The sequence below is a fragment of the Vidua chalybeata genome, chromosome 1 (assembly GCF_026979565.1).
Source record: "Vidua chalybeata isolate OUT-0048 chromosome 1, bVidCha1 merged haplotype, whole genome shotgun sequence".
Taxonomy (NCBI): Eukaryota; Metazoa; Chordata; class Aves; order Passeriformes; family Viduidae; genus Vidua; species Vidua chalybeata.
In genome coordinates, this window is record NC_071530.1 from 134,486,826 (window position 1) to 134,512,985 (window position 26,160).

Genomic DNA, 26,160 nt, shown 5'->3' on the forward strand with positions numbered 1-26,160 from the left:
CAAACAAACAAACAAACAAACAAAAAAAAAAAAACCCTACACAGACCAAAAAAGAAAATGCTTTAAGAGCAGCTGGTAAATGGAGACAAAATGTCATTGCCTCAACCCATAATGAAATATAGTGCTGTGAAAATGCTGCTTCCTCATCTGGAAGTAACAAGCCATTTCACCTGGTGTCATTTTATCTGATCTGACATGGAGATGTGAAGTCCCTCAGAGCATCTTACAAATTTAGAAGGGAGTTTGTCGACAAAAATTCTCCTGTCAGTCAGGATCATGTAATCACAGCTTCTTCCTGATGGACAAAACATTTCTATTTAGATATCACATTTACATTTAACAAATCAACTAAACTAGGATAGAATGTCTGAATTTGTAAGCTATTTTTGCTTTAAACTGAACACTTGAGAGAAGGGCAGAAAGGTTTCTCTAGCATCAATATTCTGCATTGTGAGGGCAGTGGGGGTGGGCAGTGGCAATCACAAGGGAGGTGAACCAGGGCTGGGAGCTGCTGCATTCTCGTGGGAAGGACCTGGTGGCAGAAGCTTCGGGCTGGAAGGGCTGGCACATGCCTGCACTTTCCAGGTGCTACTTAGCTGCTCCTTAGGCAATGGTGGACCAGAGTGCTGTGAACAGGTGTTGTAAAAACAGCTTGATTTGTGGAGCTGAGAGGATGCAGGGCATCCAGAACGCTGCCTGGGCTTCTCATCGTGGCTGCTCTTCCCAGTTTGTGCAGCACTTTGAGTCTCTGCTTTCAGTTCTGCTGGAAGCTGCTTCTGGCTGCTCCTGGGAATGGCTGAATCCTGCTTTGGGAGGGCGAAGCTCTGGGGGAGCAGCAGTGTCAACCTTGCCCCAGCTGTTAGCACAGCAGAGATACACAGCATCTCTGCTCAGACTTGCCTGCAGTAGTGTGGAGGGGGTGCAGGGCTGGTCTCAGCACCCCACAGGGCATGTTCCCTCTCACAGACTGATGCTAAAGCTCTTTGCATGTTGGAGCCCTTGACTTGGAATGGCACATCAAGGGAGAATACTGCTGGCCTGTGTGGGGCTGCAGAGCTCCAGGGGCCTCTCCTGGGGACCCACACACTGAGTGAGGCAGTGACTTGCCTGAGGAAGGAGCTGCTGGAGGACAGTGAGGGGGACCCAGGCAGGTTGAAGAAATGAGCTGACAGGAATCTTACAAATTTCACCAAAAGCATGTGCAAGGTCTTGCCAAGGGGGTGGAATAACCTTGAGTAAAATGACTTCGTCGTCATGGATTCATTTCATCAAATGCCTGGGAGGCAGTGGTACAGAAAGGGATCTGAGGGGCCTAGTGAACAACAATTTGCATGAGACCCGGCAGTGTGCCTTACAGCAGAGAAAGTCACAGGGGCAAAAGCTTAGCCAGCAGGTCAGGGGAAGATCCTTGCCTTCTACTTGGAATTTGCAAGACTGACTGTGGAGCACTATGTCCAGTTTTGGGCTCCCCAGAACAAGAAGGATGTCAACTTATGGAGACCAAATGAGCTGGCCAGGGGACTGTAGCAAATGGCATTCAACAGAAGGCTGAGAGAACAGAATCAACTCAGGGTCAGAAGAGAGGGCGAGAGACCACCTTAGTGCTGTCAACAAGTACCTGAGTGAAGGGTATAGAGGAGATAGAGTTAGATTTTTCTTGGAGGTCTTTTAACAGGCAGTAGACACATGACATATAAGAGTATGATATATAAGAGTATATATGATATATAAGAGTATATAATAAGAGGCAGTAGACACAGGGTATAATATGGAAAAGTCTGGTTCAATGTTAGAAAAAATATTTTTACTGTGGTAGTGATGAGATAAAAGAACTGGTTCCCAGAAGAGGTTGTGGACATGTTCAAGACCCAAGTTGACACACCCCTGAGCAAAATGATCTAATTATACTTGCTTTGAGCTGAACCCTGGACTAGGCACTTTCTCCTGCCCTAATTATTCTAATATTCTGTAATCTCATACTTTATGTAAAAGTTGGAATTTCTCTTTGTTATAGTAATAGCAATAATAATAGTAATAGTAACAACAACAACAACAACAACAATAATAATAATAATAATAAGACCTGAGGTGTGTATTAAGTAGACCCACACCAGGAAAATTCTGATTTATAATAATGTTTTCTTTCTGGAAAAATGACTAATTTATTGACATAGTCATTCAACAAATTGAGCACCAAAGCACAGATAAGATACATTTTCATATAGCTTTGTTCAGACTGGAAATTCACATCCTGTTTAGCTGCTTTAAAGGACATGCATTTCACTTGGGCACGTGAATTTCACTGTAAGAAGCAAGGACTTTAGATGTTGCACTATCATAAAGTATTATGCCTAATTCTTGTTGAGTAACTGTTCTAATAATGTCAGGTTTAAGCCCTACTAGTAGGATTTGGTCTTAGGTTTTATTTATCTTGTTTGCTAGCCTTTGCATAATTTTGCTAACCTTTTTATTTCTGTAAAATTACCAGGTATTCTCTGAAGTTTCCCTGGAAGATCTTTACTATGTGTACTTTTTCTTCAGCATATTAAAATCAAGGTTCTGAGTTTCTTGATTTAAAAATACCTCTTTTTCTTCTCATCCAGGTCAATATAAGCAGCCTGTGCAGAACACTGTGTTCATAAATGTGAAACAAGCCCGCACCATCATGTTTGGCACTAAGAGGTCAGTTTCCACCATTTTTGTTATGCTTTTCATCTCAAAAAACCAAAATAGCATGGCTGTTATGACTAATCTGAAATTTTTACATTTTCTAAAAATGTTGTTATATAAAACATCAGCTAGATATGTTACTTTTTCTATTACAATGATTAGGTTTTTTTTACTGTATTGCTCTGATCTACTTTGTCAGGTACGTGGCATGCAGGCCAGGTAGCCTAAATGGCAAATAGCATCCCCAAGGCAAGAATGCCAAATGTATAATGTGTAAGAATGCCACTACTAGTGCTGGGGGACATCCCTCCTGCTTTCTAGTATGGCAAATAACACCAGGACAACAAAGAACAAGTGTAAGATAGGCTCTTTTCTGTAATTTTAGGGAGTCTGTACTGATATAAGGTAGTATCCCTCTGTTACTCTCTGTGATTTAATGTCGTACCCCAAATGTCTCCAAAAATTCAGCAGTTTTGAATCCATGGAATCTACTTCCTACATCTTTGATAAGCATCAGGTAATCTGTACCTGTCATCAGACAGTGTGCCCCTGCACACAAGAGCTCCTCCCCAGCTCCTGAGCCCTCATGGCACCCTGAGGCACCCTGTCAGGTTATCAGCGACTGCACCTGTGGGTCTTCTGCAGGGGAGTGAGATTCCCCTGCATGACAAAGGTACTATAGACCATTCTCCTCTTGTGAACTCCCTGATTTTTGTGCTTGTTGGCAGGCTTTTGGGCTTTTAATAGAAGCCAGTCAAAGCCTTCAGCACTTGTGCCCCAGCCTAGTGAAATGTTTGCCCTGTGCATCAGCAGAGCTCCTTTAATGTGGTACCTGGAGAAACACCTCACTCTTCTGAATTGTTGTGAAGAGAGGAGGCTGCCTTCCCCTCAAGAGGCACCTATGAAGTAACATCTTGCGTGTCTGCAGGAGTCAAGAGATGGCAAATGATAAGAAAAAATAGCTTGGTTTTCTGAAGTTCCTGCTTGAGTTGCACGAGGCTTCAGTGTGAGCTGCAGCCTTGCTGGGGTCAGGGTGCTGCCTGGGGCTCCCCGATCTCCTGTGCTCCCCCTCACATGGCCAAGAATGGCAGGGGATTTTGTGTCTGGCTGAAGTGGGATTGGCAGCCTACTCCAGACTGCTACCTTGTATACAAAATGCATATGCAATACATTTTTAGGGTATCTTTCCAGTCAAAGGAAACACTATTTTTAGATAAGGACAGAATCTGTTGTTTTGTCAGTGTGATGAGTTTGAGATAACTGCTGAAAAGGGTACAGCAACAAATACAAACTTCCCATTTGAGGATTTCTGCTTTTAATTAGTTGTCTCTGCAGAATATTAACACTCAAGTAAATCAAAGACATTCTACCAAGTGAAATAATTTATTATATAACATTATATTTAAGCAGGTTAGTTATTTTTGCCAGTGTGTAGTTTAACCCCTTATGAACTCTCTATGACCTGACCTAAACAATTTTTCCTTCCTAGGATCACCTCTTTATCTTTTCTTAGTGTTATATAGCAATGGCAAAATTAAGAATTGTGTTTGATTGGTAAGCTTGAAATTTTATTCTTTTTTTTATCTTTTTCCTCACAAATTTAATCTTGATTACAATGAAAATGCAAATTTCTCATAAAGAATATTACAGACAATGTGAAGTTCTGTTCCATATCTACAAACAACTTTTTTTTTGAAAAAAGGTGCATTTGGGGAACAGAAGCTCTTTGTTTCTCTGCTGTACTGTGTTCTGCTGTGTCTCACTTTATTCAGACTGTTCTGAATCACTTGCAATAAAAAAAAGGGAGGGAAAGAGTCACAGTGGACCCCTATAACAGTAGCCCTGTATGCATAGACTGGGACATCACCTCAAGTATTCTTGAGATTGGTACCATGTTTTAGTTAGGCAGTGATTGAGTACTTGTCAGATGTTTTGTTCTAACTATTGTAGTATGTTTTGAATTTAATTTTCATAGACAACTATCAATTGTGACCAAGAAAATCTTGAGGTTCTATTAATTATTTTTAAAGGCTGAAAACTCCTATAAATAAACTGCCTATGTTGAGAGTTTTTGAAATCTTGGTTTGATACATTGTATCTTTTCCTAAAAAGTAATACTGTATTAATTTGGAAATATAATGAAGAACTAACGTATTTTTCTGGAGGAAAGGATGACTTAAGGTTTATTTTCTTGAAAAAAACTGGATTTAATTGATTCTAATAATACATTATTAGGTATAATCTCCATGAAATAGCATAACTTTAACTCAAAAATTGAGTTATCTCCTGTCACCAGATCTTTGGAAGTCATCAGGTGTATATAGTACCTCAACTGCTTTTTCACTGATAACTTTCTCTTAATTTTGCATATAAAGTTAATCTTTAGTGGATAATCCCTGCTGGATGGGCTGGTAAAAGTGACTCTCTACCCACAACAGCTTTGACAAACTTTGTATGTGAGGCAGGTATTTCTCAGCTGCTTTATAAGACTGTTGTTAATGTGAACTGACATAGCTAACAAAGAGGTGAATTCCTCTTAATGTCAGTTTAATTTCAAAGCTGATCCTATGATTTTAAGTGCTGAACGGTTGTGGTTTCTCTGTATTGTTCTTGTATTCTCCTCTCATCTGTTTCTCTATCATGCAAATTTTCCCCAATTAATTTAATCTGCAATGAACACCAGCAGTGAAATAGCAGAGGTCAGTACATACACCAATGAGTTTCTGTGTGTTGTATTATTCATGTTGTATACTCATCTCCATCTTTCAAGAGCAATTGCTGTTACCATTCTCCTCATGTGGAACACAGAAGTATTGAAATAACTTTAGGGAAGGGATTTTTACTTTTTGGGAACCATCTTTATGTGTGGAAGATTCTCTGCAAAGAAAGGCTCCAAATCAGTGCATCCCCAGGATCTGCAAGGTCAGTCTGACTGTCTACCTACCACTATTATCATGATGTTCAGGGGTATTCTTACCTGCAGTTATTTCTGTTCTGCAGTTTGGAAACCTCATGTTGTATAGCTCATTTAAACTGTCCATGCAACTGGAGAGTATTTCTCCTGTTTGGCATGCTCAGTTTTCTTTTCCTTCTCTAGCCTAGATTGGAATGCTTCAAAAGGTAGCCTAAGTGGCAAATCCAGCCCTCAGAGCCAAGCCATTTGGTTGCTAAATGAGTTTAGCAGATTGAAGGAAGCAGTTGAGAGGAGTACAAGGACATTTGCTTAAGTGTGTGTGTGATATTGCTCCATTCCTGGAGCTGCATGCATTTGTCCCCTTCTTGAAGAGCCTTGCACATGGTATATGTTTTAGTTGGTTTTGCAGAGAATACCACTTTGGTCCTGTAAGTCCACTAGTCCTGAGGGTCCACTAGTACCTCTGGGTAGTTAGAAATTAGCTGTCTGTTTCCTGCAGTAAGTGTGGTTCCTCCTTCTCCTCTGGATTGAACCTCAGGAAAGTCCATAAAGCTACGAGAGTGGTTATTGTGTGATCTGCTGCCAGCACTTAGGCTGCTGAGGGATAGTGTTACCAAGTTTAACTCAAACTATTTTCGAGAAAGAAAAAGAAAAAAAAAAAAGAAAAACAACAAAAAAGAGGAAAGTACTCTAATTTCTAGGGACCCGGATTGCCCTGATATGAACTCAGCATTTCAACTGTACTCTTCTCTGTGGAAAGCATTTTATTTATAGGGTGTGATTCCAGTTTGAGGCACTGTGGCCAATGCAGCTGGTAGCTTCTGCTGGGTGCTGATGGTTGGTTTGTTGCTTTTTGATGGTTGGCCAGGTCTGTCTTGGCCAGTGGTCCAAGAGTTTCATAACACAGAATTTGTTTCTGGAGGCAAATAGTTTTCTTTCCAAATTGCACTCCAATTAGCCATGCTGGAAAGCTGTAGTCAATTTTCTTAGGCCAGGTCTGTCAGCAGCAATTTGAGTCCTGTAATAAATAGAAAACAAACCTCTCTTCCAGTGTCTAATCACATTGCCATGTTCATAAACTTAGATAATAGTTAAGCTGGACAAATAGTATGATTGGTACAGGAAGATGATGAGATTTGGAAAGACACATCAGCTTTTTAGTCACTGACAATTACTGATTTTCTCATATCTGGTTTTGATTAGAAAGTTAAGGAAATAATGTTTATTTATGTTATAAACTCCTGATATGAACAGACTGTAGTGTTTTTAAGATTATTTTCAAGATAATATAAGCCTGATTTCTTCTTTTCTTATAGTTGCAGGGAGAGCATGTTTACATAGGGTTTCTGAATTTCAAGTTTTTAATTGCATATAGACCTGGACTATTGCTGTGTTTGTTCTGATACCCCTGCCAGGTTCTAAAGCATGGCCAATGGATGCTCACAAAGCCCTGTACATTACTGAACACTAGGACCATATGCCATGTTTTTTTCTTTGGGACTTGTAAGTGTACAAAAATAATTATCTGGTTTGACCCTAATTCTGGTGGTCATCATCCCATTTCTTTTGCTTTTTAATTGGAAGTGACAGTCCTTGAATGAAGCTATAACATTCTTTGTGTCTTCTTCTCTGTTACAGAATTAAATTTTTTATTGCTGAACTTGTTATGGTAGTGAACTGCAAAATAATATCTATTGTCATGGACTCTTTTTAAGTTCACTACTGACTCCAAAATATGAACTTTTAATTTCTTGCACTGTTTCATTGCTTAGGGATCTGGAGGCTGACTTATGTAAAATGATAAGGCAGCTGTGACACTCGGATTTTATTCAACCAGAACAGACGCAGTGTAGAATACAGATGTACATGGGCAACACAGTGTGTAACAGACACAGACAGGGGTACAGAGTGGGGAACAGAGCAGAACTTGACACTGTGTAAACAGTAGCCAAAACACTGATGTGTTTCCAACAGTTTTTAAATCACAAATTCAAAACACACCACCATATGGTCTGCTGTGAAGAAAATTAACTGCATCCCAGTCCTATACAGTACAATGTAAAAACCCCAATCAGTGTTCATATGCTGAAGCTTAAGCTCCAATAGACTTATTGTATATCTAATAAAAGATAGAAAATACATATTTTTAGTTTAACAATCCATCCAATAAAAATTTGACTTCCTACACATACAAATAAAGTCACAAAATTTTTACACAATGGTGAACAGCTTTTAAAAATTTGCTTTAAGCAACTGCATCCCTAATTAGAAATATATATATAAAAAAAAATATATATAAAATAAAATATTTTATATATATTTTGTATACTGGATATATTTGAATATATATTATATATATTTGAATATATTTTATATACTGAATATATATGTTTTAAGAAGTGAAAATATAAAATAAATTTAAGTCTGTTTAAACTTTTCTAAACTGTTAATATGTTCTCAATTTCATTTTTACAGAATTCTATTTCACAATAAGGCTCTACTCTGCCTTATGTAGACCCTTTTAAAGGCATTTACACGAGCTAACCAGATAATTTGGCATGTATATTTTGCTAAAGTCATCTTTATTTCTACACCAACTTCATGCTGTAGGTCTAATACTCAGAAGTATTTAATTATCCTAATTGTGTTTATTTGCTATATCTTGGAGTTTCTGTAGAAGTGTCTGATCATTGCCTGCAGATTATTTAATTATAGGATTACACTTGCACTTCAGCTATAACCTTTAATACCACAAGTTCCGTCTTCAAAAGGAAGAAGATTTCAAAGGCTAGCACTTAAAAATACAAAAAGGACCTAACACCTTAATGACAGGATTGTTTTCTGTTTGTTTGTTTTCTTTGCAGTGGAATGAAAAGTGTTTATTTGGTTCTCAGTTGATCTCAAACAATAAATGTGTGAGCAAAACTGCAGACACCTTTCTTGTTGTGGTTCCAGATCCCTTATGCTTTAGAAGATTCAGGAGGCAGAGAATTTCTGAGCAAGACCTTAAGATATGCTATGTGTGTGGCTTGGCTTTTTACTTTACAGGGGTGTGTTTCCTGTTACACCCTGTTCAAGTTCCTGCAGAAGGGCAAACTGCTGCATTTCCATAATCAGTGGAATTCTTTTGCTTCTATTCTAGAAGTCAGGATTTCACATGAATTTTCTAATAATGGTCTTTAGCAAGAGTATGCAGCATGAGGAAGATGTTTTGTTTTTCTTTTTAAAAAGTGCATTTGAAGGAAAAATATGCCAAGATATAAACTGAAGGTCAGTCTTGCTGAATGATGAAGTCAGTTGAAGGTACTCATGCCCCAATTCAGTCATTTCTTCAGGCACAGGAAAGCATGAAGAAATTTCCCAGGCAAGGATGAACTTTTCCTCATGCTCAGATTTCATGCTGAGCTTGGGCCTCAGTGCCCTGCAGATATCTCCTGTTAATGGTATATATCTAGTCTTAGCAGAGCTGCTCCTGCTGGATTCTGGCTGCAAAAATAGCTAAGTAACATTTCTCTGATTTTTAGGAAATGAAGTCTGTAGATTAGAGAATTATTATTGCTGCTACATGTGAAACTTACTCTCAGTTTGAAACCACTTTTGTTTAATTCCAACTTCAATGTGAAAAGCACACATGTGACAATCAGCACCTAACAGAGCTAAGTGGCATCATCCAACCTCTGCTGCATTTTCATATGGAAAAATGGCTACACTGGTGGTCACATATACATTTTGTCTCAGGGTTAGCTTGCCAGATACATCTCTGAAGCCTTCTGAAGCAGAACTGGAACCATATAATGAAAGCAGTTGCTGTGTCTTACAAACTTTTTCAGATGCTTCTGGCAATTACTTGAATTCTCAGATATCTCCCTTTTTTTGGATGCTGTTTTAAATCCCTGCCCACATGGACAAAACTGTATCAGACTGAAAGGCTTTTCTCCCTGTTCTTTATTTCTTAACAAAAATCCCAATATCCTGATAAAAACCAGATCTCATTTCACAATGTGATATGTCTACATCCTGCTGGTATGTGTATAAAATCACCATGTTAAATTTTCATAGTGGTGAATAATAGATATCTGCACAAGTCCCATGCTTTGTTAATGGGATTTTTTTTATGCTGCTCCCTGATACCTTTTTAAACACTCATACTGGTGATGTATTTTATTATGGTGTTACAGAAGACACTTTGGTAAAGTGTATTCTGATTCTGTATTCAGCAACATGAATCAGTCCCAGGGAACGGGCCCAACTCACTGTCTGTGTCCATGCTGTATTGCTGCAGATAGTGGTCATGGGCTGTTGGATCCTTATTTATGTGGCCATAAATTGTCTGTTTTGCTGACACTTTAAAGTAAATGAAGAAAAGCATCAGCACTGTTGGCTTTCTGGCAGGAAGCCTAAGAGCAACTTCGTATGCCTTGTGTGCCTAACTAATGCCACTTCAATGGAAAGTTTTAATTTAGTGCATGTCTGTGTGTGCAGAGAAGAAATCAAAGGCATTTGGTAAAAACAAAGTGTATCTGCTCCAGAGTCACTGAGGAGTAATTTGGTGGGAGCACTAAATGGCTTTCAATTAACTGGAAAACATTTTCTTAAATATTATCAGGAAGGACAAAAAATCAGTCTGAAGGGAAGTCTATAACATTATTCTGTAGATCTTACCCATTTGCCCCATACTTGTTGTAAGATGTCATGGTAGTACAAGTTAAAGGAGTAGAGGTTGTAAAACTAATATGATATGCTGGATTTTATTAAGCTCCCTAATTGTAATTATGTGAAGAACACTGGAAACTGGTTTGCCTGGTACCAGTATTTTTGATTTGTCCTTTCTGTAGCAGTTTCTAATCTTGCAAACATCCAAAAATTCATTAATACAAGTAAAATTTTTATAGCAAATATTTTATAACTAGGTAGCCATATTAAAATTCAAGCGGTTGAAATTGAACTTATCACATGGGAATTTTAGCCCTATTTCCTCATTCTCACAGTTACAGGGAAAAAAGTGCACTCAGATCTCTTCAGTCTGTCTGTCTTTTTTATAAAAAAAAGAGAAGGTCTAAGGAGCAGAGATAATTCATTTACCACTAGATATGGTCCATGATTTATTTTGGATAATGTTTGGTATATAATTTATTCTTCTATCTGCGTTACAGCAAAGCTCAAAGCAGGCAACCCTTTTTTTTTTTGTACAGGGCTCGTTACCTCGTATTGTATTTGCCTTAATTGCTATAATCTTTTTAAGGCCTTAATACAGAGCTCTTTCCACCCTTTTATCCATCTTTCAACCAAGGTAGAAACCTGCTTTATTATTCATGGTGAACTCTTTTGTTACCCTGTATGACATCTTAGTTTAAATGAATGTTCTTCTGTGAACTGTACTGTCAGATGGAAGCTTCCCCCCTTCCCAAAGCCCCATTTTTTTTGTTTGTTTCTTAACATGGACAAGGTTATTTTCTGAATACAGAATTCTATATCTGATTTCCTAATATCACAGAGATGTTATGGGATGACTTCTGTGACTGGAATGTTGGAATGGAAGGATACATGTTCTGTAGGAAGGACAGGAAAGGAAGATGAAGAGGGATATCACCCTTTATATCAGTGACCAGCCGTACATGGAGCTCTGGGATGGATGAAGAGCCAACCAATGGCTTAGAGGTCAGGTATAAAGGGAGGGCAGGGACAGGTGACATTATAGGGTCTGCTACAGGCCCCCCAACCAGGAAAACCAAGTGGATAAGGCCCTCTGCAGATAGAGAGGAGCAGCCTCATATTCTTACAAGCCCTGGCTCTCATGGGGGGCCTCCACCACCCTGATATCTGTTGGATGGAGAATTTAGCAGGGCATAAACAATTTAGGAGGTTCCTGGAAAGCACTGATGGTAACTTCCTTCACCAAGGGATAGAGGAGCCAGCAAGGAGAGCTGTTATGCTGGACCTTGTTCTCACCACACAAGAGAGGCTGGAGGGGAATGTGGAGCCCAAGGGCAGCCTTGTCTCCAGTGACCATGAAATGGTGGAGTTCAATACCCTTTAGGGCAGCGGGGAGAGTGCATAACAATCTCACTGCCCTGGACTTCAGGAAAGCAGACCTTGTCCCTCTTGAAGTACTCCTCTTGGTAGACTACCATAGCTAAAGACTCGTAGGGAAGAGGAAATAAAGAAAACTGGTTGATATTCAAAGGTCACCTTCAAACTCGGAAGAGATGCATCCCAACAAATAGGAAATCAGACAAAAATATTTGGAAGCCTGTGTGGATGAACAAGAAGCTTCTGGGTAAACTCAAACGCAGAAAAGAGTGTAAAAGCAAGGACATATGTCATAGGAGGAATACAGAGAAATTGTCTGGGCGATCAGGGGTCAAGTGTGGAAAATTAAAACCGTGATAGAATCAAATCTAGTCAGGAACATCAAGGGCAACAAGAAAAGTTTCTAAAGGAACATCAGACTGGGGAAATTGTGGACCCTCTCCAGAAGGAAATGGGAGACCTTGTTAACTGGGGTATGGAGAATGTTGAGGTATCCAATGCCTCTTTTTCCTCAGTATTCACCAACAAGTGCTCCAGCCACAGTGCCCAAGTTGCAGAAAGCAAGGGCAGGAACCAGGAAAATGAAGAACCACGCTAGAGGAGAAAATCAGGTTCAAGACTAAGGAACATGAAGATGCACAAGTCCATGCAACTTGATGAGATGCATCTGTGGGACCTGAGGGAGTTCTCAGAGAAATTTCTAAGCCATTATCCATAATACTTGAGAAGTCATGGCATTCTGGTGAAGTTCCCACTGACTGGAAAGGGGGGAAACATAACCTCTGGTTTTAAAAAGGAAAAAAAATGGAGACCTGAGGAACTACAGGCCAGTCTGTCTCACCTCTGTGCCTGGCAAGATCATGGAGCAGATTCTCCTAGAAACTGTGCTAAGGCACATGCAAAATAAGGATGTGGTTGGGGACAGACAACACAGTTTCACTAAGAGCAAATCATGCCTGAAAAATTTGGTGGCCTTCTATGATGGGGTTACAGTGTTGGAGGATAAGGGAAGAGCAATGGATGTAATCTACTGGGACTTGTGCAAAGCATTTGACACTGTCCCACATGACATCCTTTGTCTGTAACATGGAGAGACATGGATTTGATGGATGAACCACTCGGTGGATAAGAAACTGGCTGGTTGGTTAACCTCAAAAAGTTGCTGTCAAGGGCTCAGTATCTGTGTGCAGAACACTTGTGTGACAAGTGACATCTTGCAGGGGTCAGTATTGGACTGCTGCTGTTTAACAGCTTTGAGGACATGGGCAGGGGGATTGAACCTGGCAGGCACTCTTGACAAGTTTGGCAATGACACCAAGCTGTGTGGTGTAGTTGACATACTGGAGGAAAGGGATGCCATCCAGAGGGACATGGACAAGCTTGAGAAGTGGGCTCATTCAAACCTCATGAAGCTCAACCAGACCAAGTACAAGGTCCTGCACAATAGCTGGGGCATCCTCCTGGGCAGAAAAAGGACTTGGGGGTGTTGGTGAATCAATAGCTTAGGATGTGCTGACAACGTGTGTTCGCAGCCCAGAAAGCCAAACGTGTCCTGAGCTGCATTAAAAGCAGTGTGGGCAGCAGGCAATGGAGGGGGTTCTGATCCTTGGCTCTGCTCTTGTGAGATCCCACCTGGAATGCTGTGTCCAGCCCTGGGGTCTCCAACACAAGAAGGAAATGAACCTGTTGGAACAAGTCCAGAGCAGAGAAGCAGAGATGGTCAGAAGGCTGGAACACCTCTTCTGTGAAGTCAGGCTGAGAGAACTGGGGGCTGTTCAGCCTGGAAAAGAGAAGGCTTCAGGGAGACCTCATAGCACCTTTCAGCACCTAAAGAGGGGCTATGGAAGGGATGGAGGACTTTTTACAAGGACATATGATGGTAGAACAAGGGGTAATGTATTTAAACTGCCAGGGGGTAGGTATAGATTAGATATAAGGAAGAGATCCCTTACTGTGAAGATGTTGAAACCATGGACCAGGTTGCCCAGAGAAGTTGTGGGTGCTTTGAAGTGTTCAAAGCCAGGCTGAATGGAACCTTGAGGCACCTTGGTCTAGCAGGAAGTGTCCCTGCCCATAGCAGAGTTATTGGAACTAGATGACCGTTCCAACCCAAACCTTTCTATAATTCTAATATATTTCTCTATTCCTGCTACTGTTATGAAAATGTGGGTCTGAAGACTGAAATATGTAAAGCTTCCTTCTTAGCCTGTATACTTCTTTCAAATGTATATAGTAGATGGGGAGCCTCCTGGCTAGGGGAGAAATAAATGCAACAGATGCACAGTAAGAGCAAACAAGCTATGAGAGTAGTTCCAAGAATTGAAGGTGGCATTAAAAGGTTATTTACCTTGTGGCAAATAATTGCATTTTGTCTGACTTTTATTACTGTGAGAGATGAGAAATATTTTGGCATTTATTATGATAAGCAAGTTGTAAACAAATGATCTTGTTTCTCTGGGTATTATGGAGCAATGCTAGATGCCTCCACAGCACATGACAAAGACAGGAATCCTAATTAAGAACATAAGGAAAATCCAGAAACCAGAAAAATTATGTATCTTAGAGTATTCCAATTAATGTACTGAATTCCAAATCCCAGTTTTTTAATGGGAAGGTGGTTAAACACTGAAAGAGTTTGTCACAAGATTGTATGGTCTCTGTCCTGGCACACAATCAAAACTGGCTGTGGCCCTGAGCAATCTGCTGCAGCTGAGCTGGCTCTGAGTGGAGAGGATTCCAAGAAGCCCCACCAGCCCCCGTGACCTTCTTGCAGGGTCCTTCTTGCAGAAATACCTCTACAATAAGAAACCTCTGAGCCCCAAATTTCTGGAAGCAATGAAGCTTTGTCCTACTGTTTGTCCTGCTGATCAGTACTGCCTGTATTGATTTCTGTCTCAGGGCTGGTTTTGGCCACTATCCCAGAGGATCCTGAGCTGGGCTGACCATTGGTCTGATCCAGCATGGATGTCCTTGCATGACTTAAGATGATATTGGGCTGGACTGCAGATAAGGAGTAAGTCTAACTACGGAGGACAGATTATTTAGGAGAGGAGGCAATGCAGCTACACCTGTAATCCAGGCAGGGCAGCCCAGGAAGAGTCCCGACACTGAGATTTTGCATGAAGTTTTGTTTGCTTATCAGTTCTATGATGTAAGGCTGGGGACCCTTCTCTTTGAGGAGACATTGAAGATTCCGGGTGCTTTGGTAAGGAGTTTTTTATCTGTGCAGCAGCAACGAGGAACGTCCAACTAATGCTGTGTTGTGCTGGGGAGAGTGAGTGCTGCCAGAGCCTAGCCTAGCACTGACACTAGTGCTGAAGGAACAGGAAAATAAGTTAATTCCAGTTAAACCTGAGTGTGACATTACCACTCTGAGATAAGGGTTACTATTTCTAGCAGCAAACAACTAGTGGTTTGGCTGACAGTAAAAAGCATTACCTTTGAAAGGGGAATGTGGCTTTTGCAAATGGAGCAAGACTGGATAAGGACAGGCATGCCTAGAAAAAAAAAAAACAACACTGTTTTATCCAATAATTTTTATGAAGAGCACTAGCAGCAGAAAGAATAACAAGCTGCCCCATATTCTGACCATGTCTGTCTGTAGGAGATCCACATGCAAACATGGCTTGTGACAGGTAGCTTTTTGCCTCTGCTGTCACAAGGGTCTCTATGCTATCAGAAACTTTTCAGGCTCGTGTGTTTCCTCATGTCAAAACTGCCCTTTGGACCTGCCCCTCTACAGTATGAGTTATGCCAGTAGAGATCCAGGATGCTTGTACTGAGAGATGAGCTGCTGCATACATCATCTTTAATACAATGATTGACTTGCATTGTCTGAATTGGTTCCAGGTCATAAAGCTGACATTTAATTAACATCAGAGTTAACCATCAAGTTAACCAGTCCAGTTTTCATGTTTTAACAATTGCGAACAGCATGGAACCCCAGGTAGATTCTTTTCAAGGTAGATTCATTAGGGCAAAAAAAAAAAAAAAGGTCATTAGTGACTGGTAATGGATTGTTTCTCAGTAAGATAAACGCTAATTCAGACATGCTTTGAACTGTCAGCATAAGCTTGCTTCAATGATAAAGGGAGCAGGTGAGCTGTGGTATCCTGATTATTCTTTTTACTTTGGTTTAAAAAAAAAAAAACCTTTGAAAACCACAAAGTGTTGGAAATATACTGTCCTATCCACTAATGAGCAGTAGAAGTAATGAGATATCGCAAAACTCCCTCAGTGTCCACATACTTAGCATATACTGGTGTGAACTTCATCTAAATATTTTCAAAGTGATGCATGGCTTTGTTGTCAGGAGAGAAATACTGGAAGTAGTTTCCATCTATTTCAGTCATTCAGTGACTCATGCTGAGGGGCAAGATCAGATCAGATCAAGTCTGGGTGTCTATTATGCTTTGTGATGAGCATATGAGATGGTCACTTCTGTGCTGTATTTCCCCCTAGTCCATGGGCAACATTCATAAAACAAGGATGAGGAAAGTTTGCTGATAACCATTTGTTTGTGAGAAAAAAAAGTTATCTGAAGGAATAAGTTGTGGAAATATCCTCACATGGAGGATGGCGCAGTAGTGGAAATGGTGGAGTCCCAGCTTGTCTGTAAAATTATCTATTTCCTGAAACCCCTTCAAGGGGATTTCACACAGAGTGTGGGGTCTGCCTCTCTTCTTTCCCCTTTTGGTCAATAAGGGCTCTGCTCACATGTACAGCTCTGGCTGGAGCTGCAAGGTAATCCTTATTCCTTATTAATTTAAAGGTTGTATTTAATAGAGGCTTCCTTAAAGCAAACTGGCCTTTGGTAAAGCACAACAGCTTTCTGTGGCTTTTACCTCCTGTTTGCATTGGCACCCTGAAATAAATTTGTTTGAAAAAGTAAATAGTCCTTTTTTTTTTTTTTTTTTTTTTTTTAAGAAAAGAGAGCGAGAAAGAGAAAGAAAAAAGAAAAGATTTGTCATTCTCTGTATCTTACTTACCAGAAGTACTGCCTTGTACACCATGCCACAGAGAGAAAAAAATTCTGAGCTCTTCATTTTTCTCTACTTCTCACCTTGTGACATTTTCTCATGGGAAATATTCACAGCACCTGCAAATGTTGAGAGTTTGGTCTCAATCCTTGTGACTAGCAATGGGTAAGATAAATGCAATTTCTATCTCAGAAAAAGCTGATCATGTGCTTCCTTTAATAATGAAAGTTGTTTAAGTCTGAAGATCTTGTCTAGATAATATGATTATTTTAGTTTTAAATTGACTACAGAGCTGAACATATTCATGTGAAGAGCCTCACTAAACAGCCTGTATATGAGTACAGATATCAACATGTGATTACAAAATGCCAAGCATAAATGCTGATAATCAGGCGTTTTTTTAAGTGATTATTTTCTTCCCCTCAAATACCTCTCTAGATTCTGTCTAGTCCATCTTGTGAAAGTTTCTTAAAGCAAATTTATAGGAAGAGACTTGTTTCTACAGAAGTCATTTCTGTCAGTTCTGTAGGTTTCCATGTGTTTTGCTGAAATTTGGTGCATATTTGTAAAAGTGGCTGTTACATACATAACATTAATGGAGGGTTTGACAGATTGTTTTGTTCTGTTCAGGCTTTTAATTCAGGAAAAATGATCTGCTTGAGAAAAGGAATTGAACTTTATACAGATTTCCTAATGACGTCTTATGGTCTCTGTTGTTTATGATGGCCTAGGATTTAACCCTGCCTCTCCCTCTCCCTATAGTTTTGTTCACTCTTATAGTCTGTAATTATGGAAGAGTTAGCTTGGAAGAATATTATATTTTATTATTCATTTTTATTTTGGATATTGACAATCCAAATTAAATCTTATCTGCATATATAATTTACCTATTACAATGTGTTACTAGAAGGGAAATGCTGTTAACTACAAACTATGAAGAGTTCGAGCCTGCAGAGTTTTTATCCTGTGGCTCTGTGCATCTGTTGCTATTTCACAGAAGATTTGCATCATGGGATGAATCCTAGGACCACTGGAGTAACCTGTGAACTGCCACTGGAACTGGGGTTTTTCTTATATTGAATGGTGGCTCAAGCCCTTTGTACGTCTCTCTCTCTCTCCCCCCCTCCTGCCCCTTGCAAGTCTCTCAGTGGGGATTAAAGCAGGGCCAGGAAGGGATTGTAGAAAAAAGCTACAGCCCTCAATAGGTATTTGAATGCATAATTATTTAATGGTCTCCTCATTTGTAGTTTTCTAGGATGCTTAAACCGTCTCATACTGTAGGTAGACCTGGGCTAATTTATATTATCTCAATATTCATATTATAATTGAAATTAAGCTAAGGAGGTTCAAGACCTCAAAGTTGCTGTTTATCTTCTGACATATAATTATTTAATTATATATATGTATATCTATATATATCTCTACCTCAGTTATATTTTTTTCTTCAAACTTTAGGATGGGTCTACACTCTTAGTTTAGATCAAATTACTTCTAATAATATTGATTTGATGCCTCTATAAGGTAGATAATATACTACTATTGTAAATTGTGTTGGTGGGACTTGATGATTTTGATTTCAGATTTTGTCCAAAATGGGTCCACAGGAAGACCAGCCAGCTCTGTGTCCTGCAACTTCAGAGTTCAGGGTTACTGCTTTAGGTGTCTGCCTGTTGATTTTGTTGTGTTTGGCAGATCCAGACATGTTAGATTTGCTGAGTGTTCTCAACAGGCAAATGTGCTGCTTCCATAATTCCAATACTGGTGGAATTGCTGTCAGGAATGTGGAATTAACCACTTTTAACAGTTCATGAGATGAAAGCATCCCTGTATACATTGACAGCCTGTAGTGCTGCTTGCCCAGTAAGAATGGATGAACACCACCCCTTGGGTTAAGTCCTGGAGAAAAAGAGATATATATCTCTTCTGTACACAAGTGTGATAGGGAAATATTTTGTGCAGGTAAGCACTCTACTCAAGGATTGCTTAGTAGTATTTGCAGAGGGAAGGAATTAATTACCTTTGTCATGGTTTTTGTTATTATCACATAATTAAAACACTACCTCAGTTTGTTTCTTCCACTGGGATAATTTGTTGATTCACCTAATTTTAGCTGCTCTTTTACAATGATCTAGTGTTATGTGTTTTCAGAGGTCATTATATTATGTCTGCTGAGTGTTTACAGTGCTGGATATTTAACATTGACTAAAAATCCTAGTCTTCCACTTCATTCATGGGGAGAATTTTCTTGTGACTATTGTTTGTGGTCTTGTTTCTCAGAAATACTTTGTATTCTAGAATTTCACCTAATGTGTATTTAGTTCAAAATATATAGCATGAAAATTTAATTAGTTTACTGATTCATAGCTGCTTTTGAGAGGTTTTTAAATTAAAAAAAAAAATCAAGAACACAAAGCAACATCCAGAGTGTTTTGGAGATAAATTTAAAAGTAAGGAAAAAGCATCTAGCGTTGAGCTTGAAGCTGTAGTTTTAGAAAACATCTAGAGCCAAAATAACTGCTCATGTCTGGCAAAAGAGGGAGAGAGGGAGGTTTTGCCTTCTCCTTTTTGTGCTCTCTTTTGCTCACTCTCCTTCTCCTGCTGCTTAAGCAAGTACCAGAACCCTGCAGGTGATTACCTTGCAGGTGGGTGCCACTCCCTAAAGGAGCAGAAGCCCATCTTGGGGCAGTGACATTTGTCACTGCACAGGTGAGTGCCTGGCCTGGCATCCAGCATCAGAACCAGTGCTGGGAAGGTGGAGGGCAGCTGCAGCTGTGGTGGTGGAGAGCAAGCAAAACCCCACCAGATTTTGGGGCTTGCACTATGACATGCTCCCTGCTTTAGGCTGAAACAACTAGATTTTCCATTTTAAGACACCATTTTAAAATAGAATAGAACAAAACAGAATAGAAAGCTTAGTTGGCAGGGACCTGCAGTGATCATCAACTGCTTGACAAATTCAGGGCTGACCAAATGTTAAGGCAAGTTTTTAAGTGGATTGTCAAAAGCCTATAAAACATTGAAAGGCTTGAGGCATTGACCACCTCACTGGAAGCCTGTTCCAGTTTTTTATCACCTTGGCAGTAAAGAAATGCTTCCTAGTGCCCTGTCTGAATCTCTCCTGACACAGCATTGAACCATTCCCACAACTCCTGTCAGTGGATACCAGGACCATGAGAGAAGGATCTCCCGTTTTCCTCCTCAGGATGCTATGGAGTGCGATGAAGTCTTTCCTCAGCCTCTCTTTTCCAAAGTAGACAAAACCAAAATCCTCAGCTGCAGCCTCAAAATGAAGCTGTCAGAAGTGGGATTCGAACCCACGCCTCCAGGGGAGACTGCGACCTGAACGCAGCGCCTTAGACCGCTCGGCCATCCTGACCCACGTGGGGGAGCTCTTACGGCTCAATCTCTGTCTATTTGTAGCTATTTTTAGTGATGTAATATTGTTTTTCTACACGCGGTGGGTGTTAAAAAATATTCCAAATGAGAACGTATTTTGTGTTACTCTCTGGTAACCATAATAACTGATGTTTATTTGTACATGCAGCTGTTGCATTCTGTGAGTGAGCATTAGTGTGTGGAGAAAGAAACTGGTACTTTTGCATGTTTATTACATACACCATGAAGCAGACATTTGGAGCTGTACAGAAATTAATAAAAATGTGGTATGCAGTATGGTTCACAAGGACATTGCTTAAGGCTGATTTGTTTCCTGTAATGTCTACGAAGATCCCCCTGAAATATGTACAAGTTATTAATGGTAAAAGTTCTCTGATATTTGAAAGGGGACTGTGACGCTGAAGCAAATTGTATGTCTCCTTGCTGAAGGTTTTTTTCAAAAAAAATCATGTGCTTGAAAGCTGAATCTAGGAACCTCTAAATATAAAAATTTGATCAGGATTTGGGAGTAAAAGTAAATGTGAAAGACAAGAGGTGTGCTTGTTTTGAAGCATCAGGTTAAAGTGCAGTGTCTTTTTTTGGAATATATACTTACTAGTTGGAAATAGTGTATAAGTAAGTATATACTTACTTGTTTGGAATATATACTTACTAGAGAAAAAAAAAACATATACTTACTAGAGAAAAAAGATATATACTTACTAGAGAAAAAAAAAATGAAATGAGACAACCAGAAACTGACTGTCAGAAATGGCAAATAAAATATTTTTATTTTAAATAGAAATTAATAGTATAATTTATATTAATAATATAATGAAATTGCCTTATAAGCTTCTAACGAATTATTGTATAATTTAATATAAATTATTTAATTTATATATTAATTTACTTATAAATTAATAAATATATTTATTGTATATAAAATATATAAGTATTGCAATATAAATAAAATTTAATATATGAAATATATATAAAATTATAAAAATTTAACATTAAAAGTATATATAGATTCTATATTTATAATTTATATATTAAATTAATTTATATATTAAATTATATAATCATTCATTAGAACCTTAAGAAGCAATATTTTCCAGTGACAAAGAAAGGCAAGTGTCTCTACTAGATTGGCCAAAAATTGGTACTGATTTTATTTGATACTGTTGCTTCTGTATGGAGGAACTAATTCTTCTGACTCCAGTTTGTCAGTGTCTTTCTCTCTGGGGAGCCCAAAGTTCTGGGCCCAATACTTTGGTGCCATCTCATGGGTGCTGAGGTGAGGGAAATAATGACTTGTCTTGACCTACTGGCCATGTCCTTCCATGGAGACACACAAGAGTTGACTGGACAAGGCTCTCTCTCGTCCTGATTTCAGAGTCAGTCCTATCTTCAAAGCTGACTTTGCTTTGAGCAAGGCTTTAGAGCAGGTAAGTTCTAAAAGTCCCCTCAAACCTAAACCCTTTTGTGATTCTACAACTATGTGCTGTAATTTTGAACAATTTTGTGTAACAATGCTTGTGAATTGAGAGTATTAATGCTGTATCTTGGACATGCTGTAATGTGTCCTGAACCTCTACGCTTTTATCCTTGCACTCATTCTAGGGCAACAAGCAGTCTTGTCTGAGGCCTAGCAGAATGAAAAGATGAGTCTGTGTAACCAATATTCTTGTAGCATACTGGAAATGTTATGCTTCTTGTTATGTTAGGAGTCAGGATTTATGCTGTAATTCATGCTGCACTTCAGTAGTCTTGGTTGACTTACTGGAAGGTGAAATTTTCTCATATTTAGAATTAGTAATATATTTAAATTCTATAGAAACAGGGCCTTGGAAAGGTGACAAAACTTGTTTATATGTGCTGAAATAAAAGTCTTAGCCAATGGGATGCAGTTTGTTTGATTGGGTGGTTGTTTTTCTCCAAAAAATAACTGGTGGACTGAGCAGAAGTAGACTTTTTCCAGCTTTGGTATATAGCAAGATGGGCAGAGTGCAATAAGCAGAAATAAAGATGGCAGAAGTTTGACCATCAAAGTCTACTCATAATGTAGTAACTCCAGAATGAGCAGCAGTTGCAGCCTACACTCTTTCTGCTGCCAGCACAGAGCTTTCTGGGTCTTTAGCCAGCAGCTTCAAAACCTTGTGTTCCCTACTTCAAGACATATTGATGATGCAAAGCTGACTGAATGTGTCCTGAATTGCTGGGAAATTAACTAAATAGGTCTTAATTTAAATCAAGTCTAAGTCATAAAAATAATATTAGCCATTGACTTCTAGACTGGTAGATCACACAGGAAAGCATAACTAAGTGCATACCAAACATACAGTGACCTTGGTGAAGAATCTGCTCAAGCCTACTCCTGGACAGCTCTCCCTTAACAGTGGGCATTTTTTGGCTCAGACCTTCATTAACTACAGAGCTAATGATCTGTAGCATTATCTCTGTTCCCTAAAAATCTGCAGATCTGGCTGACTTGCTGGTTAAAATGTAGTGGTACTTGGTATGCAGTTGCCATACTGAACTCTAGTAAGTGAACTGAAAACCTCAATAAAAAGGTCATATTTAAAAAGTTGTATGTATTCCCCAAATCCTTTGGCACAGACTTATGTAGCTGCCTGTCCATCCCACATTCAGACCCATCAGATTTGAGGCTGGAGGTTGTTGTGTTGCAGGATGTTGATGGGCCCAGCAGATGTGCTCCTATCCACTGAAAAGAAAGTCCCTGGGACATAAAGTGCATTGGCATTACCCATTGAAAGGGTTTGCTCTGCTGGTTCCTGAGTACATGTTCTGATGATAGCCAGTGAAATCTTGGCAAAAGGTTTCACTGTTGATAGTGTCTCATATTTTTCTGCTGGTGCCCAACCTAATCAGTGATTTGCACTGCTGTCAGTGTGTAGCAGCAGTTGACATATTTAAATACTGGGTCCGGTATCTCCTGTACTGCAGATAAAAGGCATCATGACATCCTTTGATATGAAAGCCTTCTCTCCCACCTTTGCTTGTCCCTCCTGTTACTTGGTCCAAGCCCTTCCTTGGACATTTCTGTCCTGCTTTAAGTAAAGCTTCTCACAAAGTGAGAGCATCTTTTGTGCTTTTCTTGCTTTGAATGGGAGAGTTGCTTTCCTCCTTATGTTTCAGCTGTCTCCCTGGGGCCCTGAAAGAATTAAAACAGAATGACTGTATCCAGTGGGACCATTTTCTCTCCTTCCAAAGAGAAAATGGAGCATGTTATATGGGTGATAATGAGATTAAATGTGGTTAAATGGAGACTTGACTTCAAATAATGATGCCTTTTCACTATTCTTATAACTTTACATTTTGCCCCTAGTTCTGCAAAAGCAAATGTGCTTGACTTTACAGATATCTCTAATTCTGTTGTCAGGCCTTTTTTGGTTGCACAAAGAGAAATATAAAGAGATGCATAGACTCAAAATGTTGTCAAGAAGGCGGGAAGTTCTCTTCCTGCCCCGTGTAATCTTTAGGGACCAGACTCACTCATTTATATGAAAAATATATTTATATCAGTAGAAGAAAGAGACTATAGGTGGAAACGAGACTGCTCTGTGTCAGAACATGTTGTCTCAGCTGCCAGCTTTCTTTGCGGTACAACTTCAAATTGAATTATAGTCACAAGTAGGAATAGTAATAGGGGCTTTTTCCTGGGCATATTCCCTCTGTTCCTGGGCATATTCCCTGTAATTCCAGTGGGAATTAGAGATCTGAGGGGCACAACTGAGAAAAAAAATAATCATCTTACTCTATTCAAAGTATGTTGAGATTCATCTTACTCAATTTAATGGGTCTTTCTTATTAGACAACTCATCCTCAAAACATCTTATAAGCAAGAGTGCTCATAAACCTCCTTTGAATTAAGTACAATCCCTTAAATTCCCCAAGTAATATCTTCCTTTTGAAGATATAAAGCAGATTAAATGTGTGGAACCATGTGGTGTTTATAGGAGATCAGGAATACTAGAGAAGGCTGGCATAGCATGTCTGCACTGTCTGTGATAATAAGAGAAGATGCCTCAGGAGCATATGTTACCAGCAGGATCCAGAAAAGACACAGCATCAATGTGTGAGGCAGGGGAGGTAGGATTCCTTCTATTCCCTTGATATGGATGCTGAGTATCAGCTTTTCTTTCCTCCCAAATCACTATTTTGTCAGGAATGTGAGCATCAACTCATTGCTCTATGATTGCTGCCTGTTGAGTTGGAATAATTTTTTTCTTAATACTTTTGACTCCAAGTGAAATTGAGGAGTTCTTCAAAAGAAAAAGATAGAACTGCCTTTATGTCTTATGTCTGCTGTTCACGAAAGTCACGGGTGCGGGCTTTTGTTCATGCTTAAGGGAAGACCTTAAGAGCTGAGGGTAGTCAGTGGATTTCTTGTCTGTTTTCACTAGAACACGCTCAGATGAAGAGCTGAGCTCATTTCTATTCCCAACCTGTCCTCTTCCTATCTAGTAACCATCAACTCCAGTGGATGGAAGTAGTTACATTTATGGTTATCAGCACAGGGTATGGATGGGGGTTTGTATTTAACATGACTGCAGTAAAAGGTAACTTGATAGCTGACACTGGGGCAGAACTTGACCTGCAAAATCCTAATTACTAATTGATGAGTAAGCATCTAACCTAACTTTCAGCTTCCAGCTCAAGTGTTCAGCAGTAAAAAATATCCTTGTGCTTGTTAGGAAAAGTGACAAAAGAAAAGAATCTGTAAACCATTGGAGATGTGATAAGCATGGAAAATTACAGTGACAGAATAACTATATTTTATTGTTAACAAGGACTTTATTTTTACTTTTATATAGCAAATTCCTAAAATATTTGAAGCACAGTTGCATATTTATAATCTATTAAAGTTCTGTCCTTATTTATAAAGGCAATAAAAAACAAACTATTGAACTGGAAGAAGTCTTGTCAATTATTTCTATTAAATTAATCAGATGATGTTGCGTATCCCAGACTCTCACGTGGAAAATCCAGTGACAAAAGTAGTTTATCATGCAAACTGTGATGGAGGCCCTGTGTCCTCTCTTGGCAATTTTCCAGGAAGGCTGAGACATGGTAGAGAAGTTTTAGCTTAAACAGGGCTAAATAGGGCTGGTAATAGGCTGGTAGACCTGAATGTGGGGAGCTGATGTAGCTAATAGAGGATTTAGTGAAAGGAGAGCTCAAGAAGGGCTTGCCTTGTGCTATCAAGAGAAGGGAGAACTATATGGGATTATCTGGAGTGTTCAGGTGATTGTCTTTTCCAGATATTTTCCAGGGTAATAAACAAGCTTTGAATAAATGACAATACCTGGCTGTGGTTTGGTTTCTATTTCCATGTCATAAAGCCACTTCCTACTAACTACAATTCTATGGAAAGAGTAAAACCCAGGACTGTTGGTACTGTTATATTAGTTGTGCTTGAGCCTCCTTTTGAACACTGCAGCCTTTCTCTCCTCTCAGACAGAACAGATGAGATCTGCTCTCTGATACACAGGTGAATATTTTTTCTGAGGTACAGAGGGAATGAATCTCCAGCTGATTTTATATGGGTCTATTTGCAATAAAAAAAAAGCGTACAACCAGTGAGTGCAGCACTGCTAATTATCACATAATAAAGATAATGAGAAATAACAATGATATTATAGCATATCTATTATGTAGTAAGAACACTAAAGTATTGAATAGTGATTAAGGTACTATAAAATGTGGAAGGTTTCTTAAAAGTGCTGTATGTTTGGAAAGTGGGTTTTGTTAGTGCAACTGTCAGTACTAGAGTCTTGTGACTGTGTTATGCAGTATGTAAAAGAAATAAGCAATACATTAAGTGCACGATACTTCACCCTTCACTGTGTACAGAAAACAGTATCACGGTAGCTGTCAAATATTAGCCATCCCTTAGACTTCCCCCTTTTTCTAAAAGCATAGCATTTACATGTTTACTTTTCTTATCCCAAAGAGACATAGTATCTTTTTTTTCTTTCCCTCAAAAGGCTTTCTATTTGCATGATTAATATGTTCCTTGCCTACTGTGAAGAGGAATATCTGCTTCACTCTGGTACCCAGGCTGACTCCCCATTGACTGCTTTCCAAACTAACATAAGAATTATTTATGTTTGCAACAAAAAGAAATCATGCTGGTTTGGAGTGTGGTTTTCTTGTTGACATTTTAGA

The 26,160-nt window shown here is 39.2% G+C and overlaps 1 non-coding gene across 1 annotated transcript; it reads right to left on the reverse strand.

Moving 5' to 3' along the window:
* Positions 1-19,886: 19,886 nt before the first annotated feature.
* TRNAL-CAG (transfer RNA leucine (anticodon CAG)) lies at positions 19,887-19,969 on the reverse strand. The gene has a single exon. It is a non-coding gene; the product is annotated as a tRNA-Leu (tRNA).
* Positions 19,970-26,160: the final 6,191 nt, after the last annotated feature.